Consider the following 13,379-nt stretch of genomic DNA (forward strand, 5'->3'; position numbering starts at 1 on the left):
CGAGGCGCTTTCTGTATCTTGTGCTTTAAAATCCGCGTTAGTCAGGTGTTGATGTAGTGCTGCCATGATTTCTTTTGCTGTGCCTTATTAATAATGAAAGAACTGAATAATATATTGTGGGCTAATGTCTGGCAGTAGCAGCAGTGGCCTGAATTTGACACGTAGCTGGTAAAAAGTGAGTGAGACTCTGCCTTTCCCCCCCACATTGTTATTCCAGTTGGATTGAAAACCACTTTTACTGTCTCCTGCAGTCTCCTCTTCCATCAGTCAGATGGTAGTCTCAAATTAAGCTGGGTGAGTTGAGACTTTTTATCTGGAAAATATGTCAGATTCAAGAAATTAATGAATGCCCCAGGTTCAAGTGTTGAACTTTTTTGTTGCGTCCTTTTGTCTTCCCTGTTCTTAAGCGTTGTGAGACCCAGCCTTTGATCTGAGTGATCTGCGACAGTGTGATTCATCTTGTCAGGTAGAAGCTGACCTCCATCTTCTGGGTGGAAGTCAGTCTAGGATTCAGGCAACGTTACAGAATTGCAGTGGTATAGCTAAGGGTAGCTTTGAAATACTCCGGTTGTTTTCTGCTGAGATAAATTCTTGAGACTCCTCCTTTAGCCCATAACAAATTTCAGATGTGTTCAAACTGTGTGTTTTCTTTCCTGAAGCTTCTCAGCTTCCTCTTCTTCCGTAGCCTGTTCAGAGGGTGCTTATGTGGAAAATGGACGATGACTTTTCTCTGCGTGGAGACAGCTCAGCCATAGGTACCCTGCTTATTGAGTCTGTATTTGCTGTATGTACCTGCAGATTGATTTATTCAAGGTCTGCAAAGTGATGAAGTCTGTAAGCTCAGGTAAAATGAATTAGATGCTATAAACATCCTACTTCCCTCCTTCCATGCCGTAGTGATGATCTCATTCCCCTATGCAGGGAAATTTAGGATTGTTGTAAACAGGAAACATTATCAAAACAAACCGACTGCACCCACCCTTAGAGCTTCAATTATAATTCAAGATCTTGCTTGAACAAAATAGACTACATTTGTGCAAAAGCGGACAGCTCTGATTATATCCCTGTATTGAGAAAAGAGATTGTAATAACATGAGAGAAAATCACAAGTTTCACAAGAAAACCTGGAAGAGATCCAGTTCTAAACTTGGCAGGGTTAGTTATATAATTGAAGGTCTGGGAGGTCAATCTGTTCCATGCTACGGTCTAACTTAATTTATATAGTTAAAGCTGCTTCTGCCGCCTTTCCCCCAAATAAATTTGGCAAAATGCTGTTCTATCTTTAGCATGGGGAATAATGAAAGTCACTGACTGTGACTACGAGTTACCTGGTGAACTCTGCAGAAGTAAGGGAGATACCATCTTTGAAAGTCTTTTATTCAGACTTATGACAAATAGCAATGATACTGCCCAGTTATTGTTTATACTGAAGCGTGCTTGTGGATTTGTTTCCAGGAGGAACAGAGATAAAAAAACAGACACAAAAACCAACTCTCCCCTCCAAAAAATCCCCAACCAACTTCGGTAGCTTTTTAAAAGAGGATTTGAGGCTAAGTTATAGCTGCAAATTTATTTTAATTTTCTATGGCAGTTTGCATGTCTACAGATTACTTTTACTTGGGGACAGTGACTCCAGCTGGCTCCTTCAAAGGCTGGCCCTTCCGTACCTGGCCGCTGTGCGTGCCCACATGGCCACCTGGCCTCACCGGGGTCCTGGGGCTGGTGATCGCAGTCCTCATACCTTACTGTTCCTTTTTTATTTTGTGTCTCTACGGTAGGTCATGAGGAAAACCTTTTGTTCTTGCCACGTGTTTTATATGATACTTCAGCCATGCACTTCTGTACATACCTACAGAATGGTCTCTGTGGGCCAAGCAAAAGCACAGCTAGCACAAGCAGGTGATTCGCAGTTTGGGAGCTGGGTGCTGCTCTGAGCAGAGTTGGGCATGAGCAGCTACCTGTGATGATGCAGAAAGGAGATGAGTCATGATGGCGAAAGGTGGAGGCTGGTGACCGAAAAAAAGCATAGCCAGGGTCTGCTGCAGGCATCAAAGCTATTTATTTGGTTTTGCATTGCTTGTTTGGCGTCTGCTGTTGTTAAACTGCCTGACTGTCGTGGCTGGAAGCTCTGCAAGTTTCTATTGTGAAGAATGAGCAGGAAGCCTGTAGGTAATCCAGAAGCCTCAAAGAGATGATTGTTTTGCATTGCTTCCTAATATTTTTTTTTCCTTTGCTCGACCTTGTGCTAAAGAGACTTTTGGGGTTACTTGAGGGGAAAGGTAGAGGAGCGGGTGGATCTGATAGAGCTAGCGGATGCAGGCGGGGTAGCCGATGCTGAATGAGGCACTGGTGTGCTCTGTCCTGCCGTGCAGGCAGGCTCTCGCTGCCTGTGCTGCTCACCTCGGTCGTAATACAGCGGGAGATGTCTCAGCGGAGGAAGTGGTTTGTAACCCCGCTGCTGCATGTCAGTGTTGTTTGGTCGTTACTCATCCGGGCTGCCGCTGGAGATCCAGTATAGCAGGGAGCTCAGGAAGTCCTGGGGTCAAGTGCCCTGCAACACAGGCATCCAGCCAAACCAGGTGGTTTGCATTTCTGTCGCTTCTTTTCAGACTGAGCTGTGCTGAGATGGTTATTAAAGTTATCACAGACAAAATAGCACTGTTCCTTTTTCTCGCCTGTATTCATCCCAATGAATGTATTCATTCATGTTAGTCATCCCAACCTCTTAAATCTTTATACGTGCATAAGCAAGACGTGACTTGTCACTGAAGTTCAGCAGGTGCATAGATGTTAAAGTGCTGTATCCTCTGTAATTTTCCTGATCTAGTGATTTGGCCTTCACCAACAGCCTTAGGTTTAAATGGCGCAGGATATAAAAATGACTTGGTTAGGCAGCTATGCTTGTTTTAATAATTGTAAGAAGTGCATTTGGGTTTCTGGGGATGTACGCTAGCAGAAGTTGCATCAGTGGCCTCGTGTGGTGCCTGGCTTGTGCAGTGGCTCAGCTGCAGCTCTCAGAAATGAAAACCTTCGTGGGAGACACATGGAAATGCAGTGGATTTGGCTGGAGTCTGGGCTTCCCTGCGCCAGCCTCAGGAGAGTCTGGCTCTGGCTGTCTGCAGAAGGGATACTGGGCAGGGAGCTTTCACGTCTTTAAAAAGGTGTATAAAACCCAAGCCTGCTTTTAGGGAAGGGCAGCCCTGAGGACCGGTCTGAGGCTCTGGCTCTGTAGCCAGCAAGGGCAGGGAGTGTCTGTGCAGAACTGGCTGCTTATGGCCGAGGAGGTCGAGTCTGAGCGCCTAAAGCACCCTCAGAGCTGCTTCTCCCTGGCAGTTAGACAGCAGTACTGGTACACTCTGAAGCAGCTTGAGCTAGTTTTTCTGGCATGGTCATGGTATGTTGAGCCAGTGATGTAGTAAAACCCTAATATGCAATTTCTTCTTGAATACTATACATTATACTACATATACTGTACTATCCTATCCTGTCCTTGTGCTGTTCTGACACAGTAGCCATGCGCAATGATGGGATCCCTAAATCCACTACTAGGTGTTGCGTTAGAGCAAAGTCTAACGGGTATTTTGTGTACCTCTTGTAAAACAGGAGTATGTTTACCCAGAAAAAGGATGTATATAATTTTATTTTACAATAAGGTATTTATTAGGAATAGTTACTGACTGCAGCTGTCTTTTCCAGTGCAGTTTAAGTATCAGAAGGATATGATACTCGGCTGAAATGTATCTCACTTCCTGACTGATCAAATTTGGGTAGTGGAGAGCTCTTGTTTTAACAGAGCCTCTGACAGCGGCGTATGTATGGTATACGTAGCCATTTGCTTGTTTGCTGGTTGAATTGCTCTCGTCTGCCACTTAGGACATGGCAGTGCTTATACCTTTGTTATACCTCAGACTCCCTTCAGCCGTCCTCACCCCTTTTGTGTGACACAGAGTCCCAGAAGAGACTTCGCAGAAGAAACCCCAGTCTGCCCCCAGCAGACTGGCTTTGCTCCTCCCTGCAAAAACTCTCATGGGGGAAAGACCATAAGAAGTATCTGTCGGAGCTGGATTCACTTCTTGTCCCGTTCCTAGTTGTGGTCAGCTTCTGAAACCGTGGAGAGGTTGCAAGGATGCTGAAAGATTACAGATGGAGGATGATCTCCCTGTCCCAAAGGGTTTTCTCATATGTCCCAGTTGTTTGAGTTGGATTAAAGCCTGAAATCCAACTTTTGTAATCTTTTCCAAAATATGTTTGTGGTATATCTAGTATATGTGTGTGTATATACATGTGTGTTACAGAATGTAAATATGTATGTATAAAATATTGCATATGTTATTTTGAAAGTTTTGACTTCTGGATACAACAAATTTCTTGACCTAAGGAAGCACAGTGAAAGGTTCCCAGTAATTACCTGCAGTTTTCAAAACTGTCTGCCTCTGTCCATGTTGAAAGAGGAGATGAATCGTCTGTCTCAGCAGAAACTTACAGGGTAAATTCTGCTTGGCATAATTTCTTGGTGACTAAGAAACTCATAATTGGCTCCCTGTGGGCAGAGGATCTGTCTGTGGCGAGCTGAGAGCTACACAGCAGACACAGAAAATGTGTCAGGGGACTAGGTAGGATATGGTATTTGTATGGATGCTTCATGCTCTAGTGTGTTAATCGTTGCTCTTTGGAACCCCTGTCCAGTTTGGGAAAGATTTCTTCCCGTCGCTCGCCCCCTGCGCCCTGCCCTCTCCGTTGTCTTAAAGGGAGGAGGGTGATACTGTGGATTTTAAAGGTTAATGTACTTGCTGAGAGACAGTTACTTTATTGTTTCACTCCTATATTAATTCAATTGACAATGAACCCTAAGCAACATTCAGAAGCCCTGGCTAGTTTGAAATGCCTTCAAAATAGTTGGCCAAAACTGAAACAAATAATAATAATTAAAAAACCCCATAACAAATAAACCAACTCCAAATTTTGCAGTTAAATCTTCTTAGTGATGATTACCTGATATTATCGTTCTTGAGGCTACTTTGTTGTTAATTACTACTTTGATACTGTTTTACTTATGTATCTTAAGCTTAGATGCTGCCCTCCTACGCCAGCCTTACAGCTATTTGGCTGAAATACAAGAAAATGACAAACAAGTTCTACCCATTCTTGTTTAAATGCCAACAAACTCTATTAATGTTGTCATTGTTGTTGTGAGCCGAGTATTATGGGATTTATATGAGCATTTTTTTCTATTTTAAAAAATATTGATCCTTTTCTAGTTGCAAAAGGGAAAAGGCATGACTTCCAGCATAAAATTTGACTTCTTTATGCATGTTTATTTTCTTTTAACTCTGGAAGACTCAGGCCTTTCATTTGAGACTTCGAGGATGTTTTCCATCTGCGTCATAAACTCGCTGCCTGCTTCAAAGCATACATGCAATTTTCAGACTTGTATTGTCTAGTGCATTGTTGGGAGTCCTCATCGGCTGTGTTGAGATGAAAGCACACAGAAGTTAGAGTAACTCCTCTAATCTGTTCTTTCACTAGAACTGAGCTTTTTTTGCTGCAAACAGGTCCTGAGCTCTCACTTCTCCATCCCTTTCTTTCCTCTTTTTTCCCCTCTGTGTCAGGCTTAATTTTTATTTCTATTTAAAGTCCTAATGAGTAAAAACACAGGGGTAAGTAAACAGCCATTACAGTTGCAACGGCATTATCCTTTTATCAGGTAAAACCTCCTCATCCTTTCCGTCGTGGTGAATGTGCCCCTGGCTCTCCCTAGGCTTCGGTGCCGATGCTCCATCCCTCCTCCTGCGCTGTGAAAGCCGCGGGTGGCTGGAGCTGGCCTCTGCGGGTGCCCAGGGCTGTCATCATCCCTCTTCTGCAGAGCTGGCCACAGCCTGTGTGGAAACAGGCAAAAACTCCACGCTGTTATCAAGCCTTTCTTCCAGAAGTTAATGAAAACCAGTTCAACCAGCAAGGTATTAGATACATAACTTATTTTAAAAGTAATTCTATCTTCAGCTTAACAGGCAAGTGCTTATTAGTTAAAAACTTTGCCAGTGCCTGAAGGAACAATCTGAGCGAGCAGACTTCTAAGGTGCTGAATGAAGTCCAGTTCCCAGTGATCAACTAAATGAAGCTGCCTAAGGATGAGAGTGGAGGAAGGGGCCTGTGAGGGAGGCGCTTCTTTCACTAAGCAAGGGGTAAAACCCAAACCCCCAAAACCTGTGCCATGTTTCAAATTTTCTGCCTGCCTCCTGGAAGGGAGAGTCTTCTCATCTGTGTTTTGCTCTTCTGGGTTTTTTTAACATCATTTGGGAGAGCTGAAACCCAGACCACCACCTTTGGATCACCACGTTGCCTGGGCCATTTGATCGTGACATGGTGGCGCCTCAGCAGACCTGCTGGCTTGTCACCGTGTATGTCCTGGCATTGCTTCTCACGGTGGAGTTGTTCTGGGCTGGAAGCAACGGTGAATGTAAATGGGCACATGTGCACCCTCAGCCAGCATCGGCCACAGTGAAAGGGGGAGGAACTGGAAAAAAACCCAACCTGGCAGTATTTTTTGCAGTCCCTGATTTGAAATATCTGTCCTGTTAGGCAGCACTCCGTTACTCTCAGGAGAATTGGGTGCTGTCTCTTCTCGCAGTGATTGATCAGTGAATGCAGCATTATTTGTGGCCCTGCCATGTAATGGATAGCAGTCTTGCAGTTCAGCTCTTCACAGTCCTCTTGGTGACATGCAGGTGTCCCTCAGGTCCTCGGTTTCCCTGCCGTGCAGTAGGGGTAGGGCAGAGCGCGTGTTAGATGTCATTGAGACAGCCTGTGGGCAGTGTTTGGAACAAGAACCGATAGGAACTTTCCATAGCTTGAGGTTCTGCTATGGAAAAACGTAAACTTTATGAAGAATTTTAATGGACATAGTTATATTTTGACATATTATTTGTTATTAGTTTGAAAGTTTTCCATTTTTGCTAGAATACATTACAACATAACAAAAAGCTGGTTTAAAGGTTTATTTTGAAATTGCTGCTGGGATGTAAAGCTGATATGTGTGTTGGTAGAGGGGAAAGGCCAAAGTGCAATCCCAAGTACATTCATCTGCAAAGGCCACAAAGCTACATTTTCTTAAAATATGTTTTTCTAGGTTTAGCTTAGAACAGTGATTAATGCTTTTTTTTTAACGCTGGAATTCAAGGATTTACAGACTTTAGAGTAATGATTTTTTCCCCCCAGATTTTATCTTGAAAAACATGAAACAGAGGTTTGTTATATGAGGAGTTCATAGAAGACTTTGAGATTTGCTTTAAAGAAAATTAGCCAGTCTTTCTGCAGACAGCTTCATACTGTTAAATAGCATCTCCATGTAGGCTGTGATGGTATCAAAGAGTGCTTTATTTTTGCCTCCTTCATGACCTCCAAAGGGAAGAAACAGAATTAACCTTTTCATATGTACATGTTTGAAATTATAAACTTAAAAATCCATGAATGTGCTTCTGTAAAAATCTCTTCCCAGCTGGGTTCCGGTAGTGCAACTCATTTCACTGTTGTCTTTTGGTAGTGAAAAACACTCTTGCTATTTACGATGCGTTTTCTGGCTTGTTGCCATTGCTTGCTGTTTATCAGCATGCCTGATGTTTTTGGTGGAGGAAGTACCCATGCTTTTTTGCTGTGTATAGTCAAGTGAAGCATAGCTTAATTTACTCTTTTTTTTGCCTTTTTTTTTTTTTTTTTTTTTTTTTTTTTTTTTTTTTTTTAGTGGAGACCTGTAGACATCTGTTTGCTGTGCCAGCTCTGCTGAGGGAATTTGTGAACATGTCTTTTGTATTCCCTGCTTACCATCTACTGAGCTGGAATCTACCCTGCCATTACTCAATCAAATTTTAAAATTTAATGGCAGCTCTTTTTTTGCTTCATGTATATAAACTGAAAGAAAGAGATTGAAATTTTCTTAAGACTTGAGTTTCTGAAGGAAAACAGAGCAAAGATCTATGAGAAAGTGGTGTAGTGGCAGGGCTTAATTTATTAAAAAATTGGTTTAGCAAGCTTTCAGGAATAGGTTACTTTGTCTGTGACATAATCTATATACTCAAAATAGTGTTGCCGAAACAGTGAACGTTCACGAAGGATAGTTTTTCACATGTCTGAAGTGGGTTGGAGATTCAGGCAGCAAATAGTGGCCTCTGTAAAGTAAGTTGCCTGACTTTCTTTTCTCATTTTAGTCTCTTGATGAATGAGGCAGTGCCTCTCGTCCTGAAGTATTTTATGGTGAGCTAAGCCTTGACTCAAATAGTCTTATTTATTCTAGGCCTCCTTACAGCTGTGAAGGTTTTTAATACCACATCTACCGGTGTAAAAATTTGTTTGGAAAATGACTTTGTCCCTTTTCCTGGTGCATTTCTGTAGTTGGGACTGAAAGTAAGTGCTCGTGATGTATGAAAATATTTGCTGAAGAAATCTCTGATGCAAACTTCTCTTCAAGCTGGGCTGAAATACAAGAGTCACTTTGTAAGCATTTTAGGAGCTGATCATCTTCAGAGTCAATAGTGTTCATGCAGGTTTTGGATGTGAGCTGCCCTAAAATCAGGCGAACATTACTCTTGTAATTTGACACACACAAACCATGATCTTTCTTTTCTCACATCCTAGTGTAGCATCATGACTTTTCTGGGGTGGGACTACCTAACGTGTAGTTTGTAATGGAAATTCTCATCCTCCTCTTGCCACCCTTCAGATGATTTGTCACCTCCTTCCTCCACCCAGGATGTTTTGAAGACAGTAATATTTTGAGGCAAACAGATAATTGCAAGTCAATGCCACTATATTGCAGCATATCCTTCCTTTTATGCCATCCAAGCTGTGCTGGCAGGAAGCAACGTTAAGACCTTCAGAAGAAACTATAAATCCTTGCTGTAGCACGTCTTGTTCTGTTTCAGGTCTGAAATGACTGCCTGTGAAAAGTGTTTCTGTGCTGTCAAGGAAGAGGTGGTGGCAAAACATTTAGAAATGACTACATCTGCCCTATTGCTGTTTTCCAGCATAATGAAGTGATGGAGCCACTCATGAACCTGGCTTTGAACATTGGCATGCTTTGTTCATCTTGAACGTTTTCTTCATGCAGCTGGAGCTTACTGAGCAGCTGAACTGCTGGAGACCCATCTTCCCGTGGAGACTTGTTGCTTGAATTCTTACCTGACACTAACATATTGCTCTTCTCTGTGTTTTCCTGCCCATTTTTTTTCTGTTGTCCTCTAAGTCCCCTCTTACCGCCTCAGAATCAAAAAGAAGTTATCTTGTATTTCAACAAGAACTTTTGTTGTATTTTTAGTTTGTTTAGAGGGAAATAAGTGAAACAGCTGTCTAACAGGGGCCTGTATCGATGGTTTTGTCTGTCTTTTGGAATAACGTCCTAACTCATTGTTCCTGCACAAAAGTCTGTGTAAACAGAGTTGTTGCTGACTTTTTTCATGTTATTTTGTAAAGAAAGCAATAGATTTTTCTTTCTTTTTGTAGAAAACAGACAAACAAATATGGACAGTTTGTTATATCACCCAGGGAGCCCTCATCATGAATTAGACTGTTGTTGAGCCAGCTGATGTGCAAATACAAAACCGCACGAGATTCTTCCAGCAGGACGTACTCTTTATTTCCTGGAGAGGAGCATGCTCTTGTCAGGCATGCAGGGTAGGTGCAGCCGTGGTAGCCCTTGCTCTATTGTCTGCTGCTACAAATGCCTCCATCCCCATGTGAGTCCCTTTGGTTGCCTCAGGGGAGGACAGTGTAAACATCTGTGACAGCACTGCTCCTCCATGGCCCCCTCTGAGGAAGCGATTAACTTGGATCTGGGCTGGGCTGCATCCGACTGCACAGTGCTGCTTTTTGTCCCCTGTAGCTGCAGTCACATGAGTGTCGTGTGTCTGAAATTGCTTGCCTGTGAAATCGGAAACATTTTTCCTTTTCTCCTTTTAATGTGAAGAAGACTGTGATTCATTCATGTGCTGATCTCCTTGCCTTGGAAGCGTTACTTGAAATGACCCTGGGTCGCACCGGCAGTGGTGCCTGCAGGTCCCACTGCTAATGGTGGGTTCAGCCTTTGCCCCTCCTGGGACAGTGCCATGTCCTCACCTCTCTGTTCCCCTGCCTGCAGAAAGGGGACAAGGCACTCGGACCTTTGGTGCTTGTAAGGGCTATACCAAAGAGCAGCGCTGCAGTGTGGTCTCCGCTTCCCTTCTCCCCATCCATTGTTTATGCTGAGCCTTAGATAAGATGAGTATCTTTTGTTTTTCCTGTAGATAATAATAACAGCCTGTCTCCACCAATGCAGGATTAGGTTCTTTCAGGAAGACGTGAGAAGAAAAAATGAATGTGGGTTTTGTGAAGTATGTGTGACAGTAAAGGTTTGAGGGCAGGGGAACAACAGGCTGTGCTCTAGCTGGGAATGCAAAATGGCTTTGCTGAGCAGTGGTGCCCTTGGAGAACCTCTCTGCCTCGGTCACATCAGCCATGGCTTGCTCGCTGGTCACTCAGCACAACCTCCTACATGTCAGCCTTTTTCTGTTGTGAAAGTGCTGTCTTGCTGCTTAATATCAAAAAGCAAGTGTCACGTTGCTCTGATGAGTAACAGAAATATAGGAGTTGCTGTATGGGTTGGTGGGTTTCCATCACTGATCTGTTTAATCTTTGGCCTTCTGTCACATTTCTTTTAAAAGGAAGCGCTGTCCCTTCATGATGCCTGTTCAGATGTTTGTGCCTCGCTCGATAGGGAAAATTGACCTGCTTGTTCCAGTAATGGTAATGACCTGGATTCAGTTTCAGGTCTGAAAGTGAGAGCTCCGTTGATATCTTGTTGGCGAGAGCTAACGAGGCAAAAGCTTTCTTTTTGACACAGCATTTATGGGAGCATTCAGATGTCAGTCTATTGCTCTGGATGTTCTTGGATATTTGTAGGAATGCAGGTGGAGGCATTCATGGATCAACACCTGAAAGGACTTTGAAATCTTAAGACCTGTCGTGTGTTAACTGGACTGTAAGCTGGGACAGAGCCCTCTTGTCTTTTTCCCGCTCCATGCTGAAACGTGGGTGCTCTAAAGTAGTTAGGGAGATGTGCAGAGTGGAAACTCCCTGGAGGCTATTCACGTTTTTCAGTGTTAATTCTGCTGTTGCACGTTGCAAGGGCACCCACGGTTTGCTCCCTCCTCACCCCACCTGCCCCTTTTTCCCTCTGTCACAAATTCATTCACTAGTTTGACATAAATTGGTCTTGTAGCTTGGATTTTGTGAGCAGGGACTACATAACTGGGCTCTGCTGTTTACGTGATTCCTGTCTGCGGTGCATCTTCATTCTCTTCGGGCTGCGCTGTAATGCGGACTTCCGAGGGCGTGAGGCTGTGCGGGTTCCGTTCTGCCCCAACCTGACTGTGTCTGCCATGTTGGGAAGCAGGACCAAAATTTCATGGGGCTTCCTTGATCTCTTGTTGTTCCATCTCATGGAGAATTTGTCCTTTTGGGTTTGTGGGTTTTTTATATTTGTATATATTTTGGCTGTCTCATCCCACAAAGTGTTCTCGCATTTAGCTGTAACCCGCAGTTACTCATATGACTTATTCCCCCCTTGCCTTCAGAGTTACGTTTTGCTTTAAATGGGATGTATTTTGCAGGTGGCACCGTGCGGGGGAGCCGGGGCTGCCCGGGGCAGGGGGCTGGGCAGGGGCAGGGGGCAGGCCGGGCCCAGGGCCCGAGGCCACCGTGTGAGGGTCCCCAGGGCTCAGCGCCGGGCCCTGCCCGCGGGTCACACCAGCCCCAGGCAGCGCCGCAGGCCGGGGCACAGCGGCTGGGCAGGGCCGGGGGGAAAGGGCCCGGGGGGGCGGCTGGGGCCGGCTGGGCAGAGCCCCCGGCCTGCCCGGGTGGCCGAGGCGGCCAGCAGCGCCCTGGCCGGTGTCCGGAGCGGCGTGGCCGGCAGGGCCGGGGCAGGGACCGTGCCCTGCGCTGGGCACCGGGGCGGCCGCCCCTCGAGCCCCGGGGCAGCTTCGGGCCCCTCACGGCAGGGGGGACGCGGAGGGGCGGGAGCGTGTCCGGAGCGAGGGGGGGTCGGTCCCTTCTCCCCGGGAACGAGCGGCAGGACAAGGGGAAACGGCGTCGAGTTGCGCAGGGGAGGGTTAGGCTGGGCGTGAGGGAGCCGGGAACAGGCCGCCCAGGGGGGCGGCGGAGCCCCCACCCCGGAGGGGTTCACAAGACGCCGCTGCGGTGCTCGGGGACAGGGCTGAGCGGTGGGCTGGGCACTGCTGGGGTGACGGGTGGGCTCCGTCATCTCAGGGGTCTTCCAACCTGAACGATTCTGTTTCTATGATTATTTGGACTGTAACCTGTAACTCCTCTCCAGAACATAGATTGCTAGATTTTACACTTTGCCATCAAAGCAAGACTTCAGAGCAAAGTAGATGGGTTGTCCCTTAGACTTACTGTCTTTTGATATGGTTATGTTCATTTATCTTGTGTTTTCAGCTGCTTTCTATGATACTTGCTATATCAAAACCTTCTAAGTTGTCACCTTTTGCAGTTCATTTTGCTGCTCTGGAGGAAGCACTAATCTGAGCTAGCGGATGCATTTTTACTGACTTGGCAACCACATGCCAGGGAGAAACTTTGGGCCAGCAGAGTGTGGCACAGGACAAATCGTTTGTGACCACAAGTGTAATTTCAGCAGGAATCATCTATTGAGAAAGCATCAAAAGCAAAGCATTGATGTTGCAGTCTTCTGAGAGGGGCAGCCTGTGCAAGTGGAAGAATATTGATGGTATTGCAGTAGGCTGTTTACCTTGCTGTTTCTTCAGATGCTGCATTTTCCTAGTATTTTGCTGTTTGGTAGAGATTGTTTCTTATTCTCTAAAGACGACATGAAGACGACATGACAAGTAAGTGTATTGTGTACCCCAGTGCTTTTCTCTTCTGGTTACTTTTTTTTTTTTTTTTTTCTGTCTGAGTGTCTTTGTGGGTATTTGGCAATGCCAAAATATCAAGGCTCCAAGAATGCAATATCAGTAGCAATTGTTCTTCATCTGCACAACTTGGAGATGCGTTTATCCTTCTGGTCTGTGCAGCTGAGGCCAATCTTATCACTGGGTGCTCTGGGCAGCACTCTTACATAGGGGTGAAGTTTTCCAAACTCTCTGTGTGGGTTTCTGTTTGTGTCCTGACCCTACGAACACACTTGCCCTAGTTATGCTGTTTGTCTTGACTGAAAGGTTATCTGGTGCAAAGGATATTCTAGATGGCTGGGCTGTAACAGACACCTGCCTTCAGTAATACACCATCCCCTATTCTCATTTTGGTCTAATGTCATCTGAGACATTGTGATCCTGTGGTTGAAATGTGGGAGGGAAAAAACCCAACCTCTTAGGACC

General features: G+C 45.1%; 1 protein-coding gene across 4 annotated transcripts in view; it reads left to right on the forward strand.

Annotated features, from left to right (window-relative positions):
* Positions 1-13,379, forward strand: part of ANKRD44 (ankyrin repeat domain 44) — a 143,657-nt gene that overhangs the window by 25,151 nt on the left and 105,127 nt on the right. Inside the window, exons 2-3 of one of the 4 annotated variants that reach the window (XM_080399356.1) lie at positions 9,493-9,663; positions 10,689-10,843. The exons of the other annotated variants lie outside the window; for them this stretch is intronic. The gene's annotated coding sequence lies outside the window, so the exon portion shown is untranslated. The remainder of the gene's footprint in view (positions 1-9,492; positions 9,664-10,688; positions 10,844-13,379) is intronic. 4 annotated transcript variants of the gene reach the window in all.

This window comes from Falco punctatus (assembly GCF_963210335.1).
Source record: "Falco punctatus genome assembly, chromosome: 8".
Lineage (NCBI taxonomy): Eukaryota > Metazoa > Chordata > Aves > Falconiformes > Falconidae > Falco > Falco punctatus.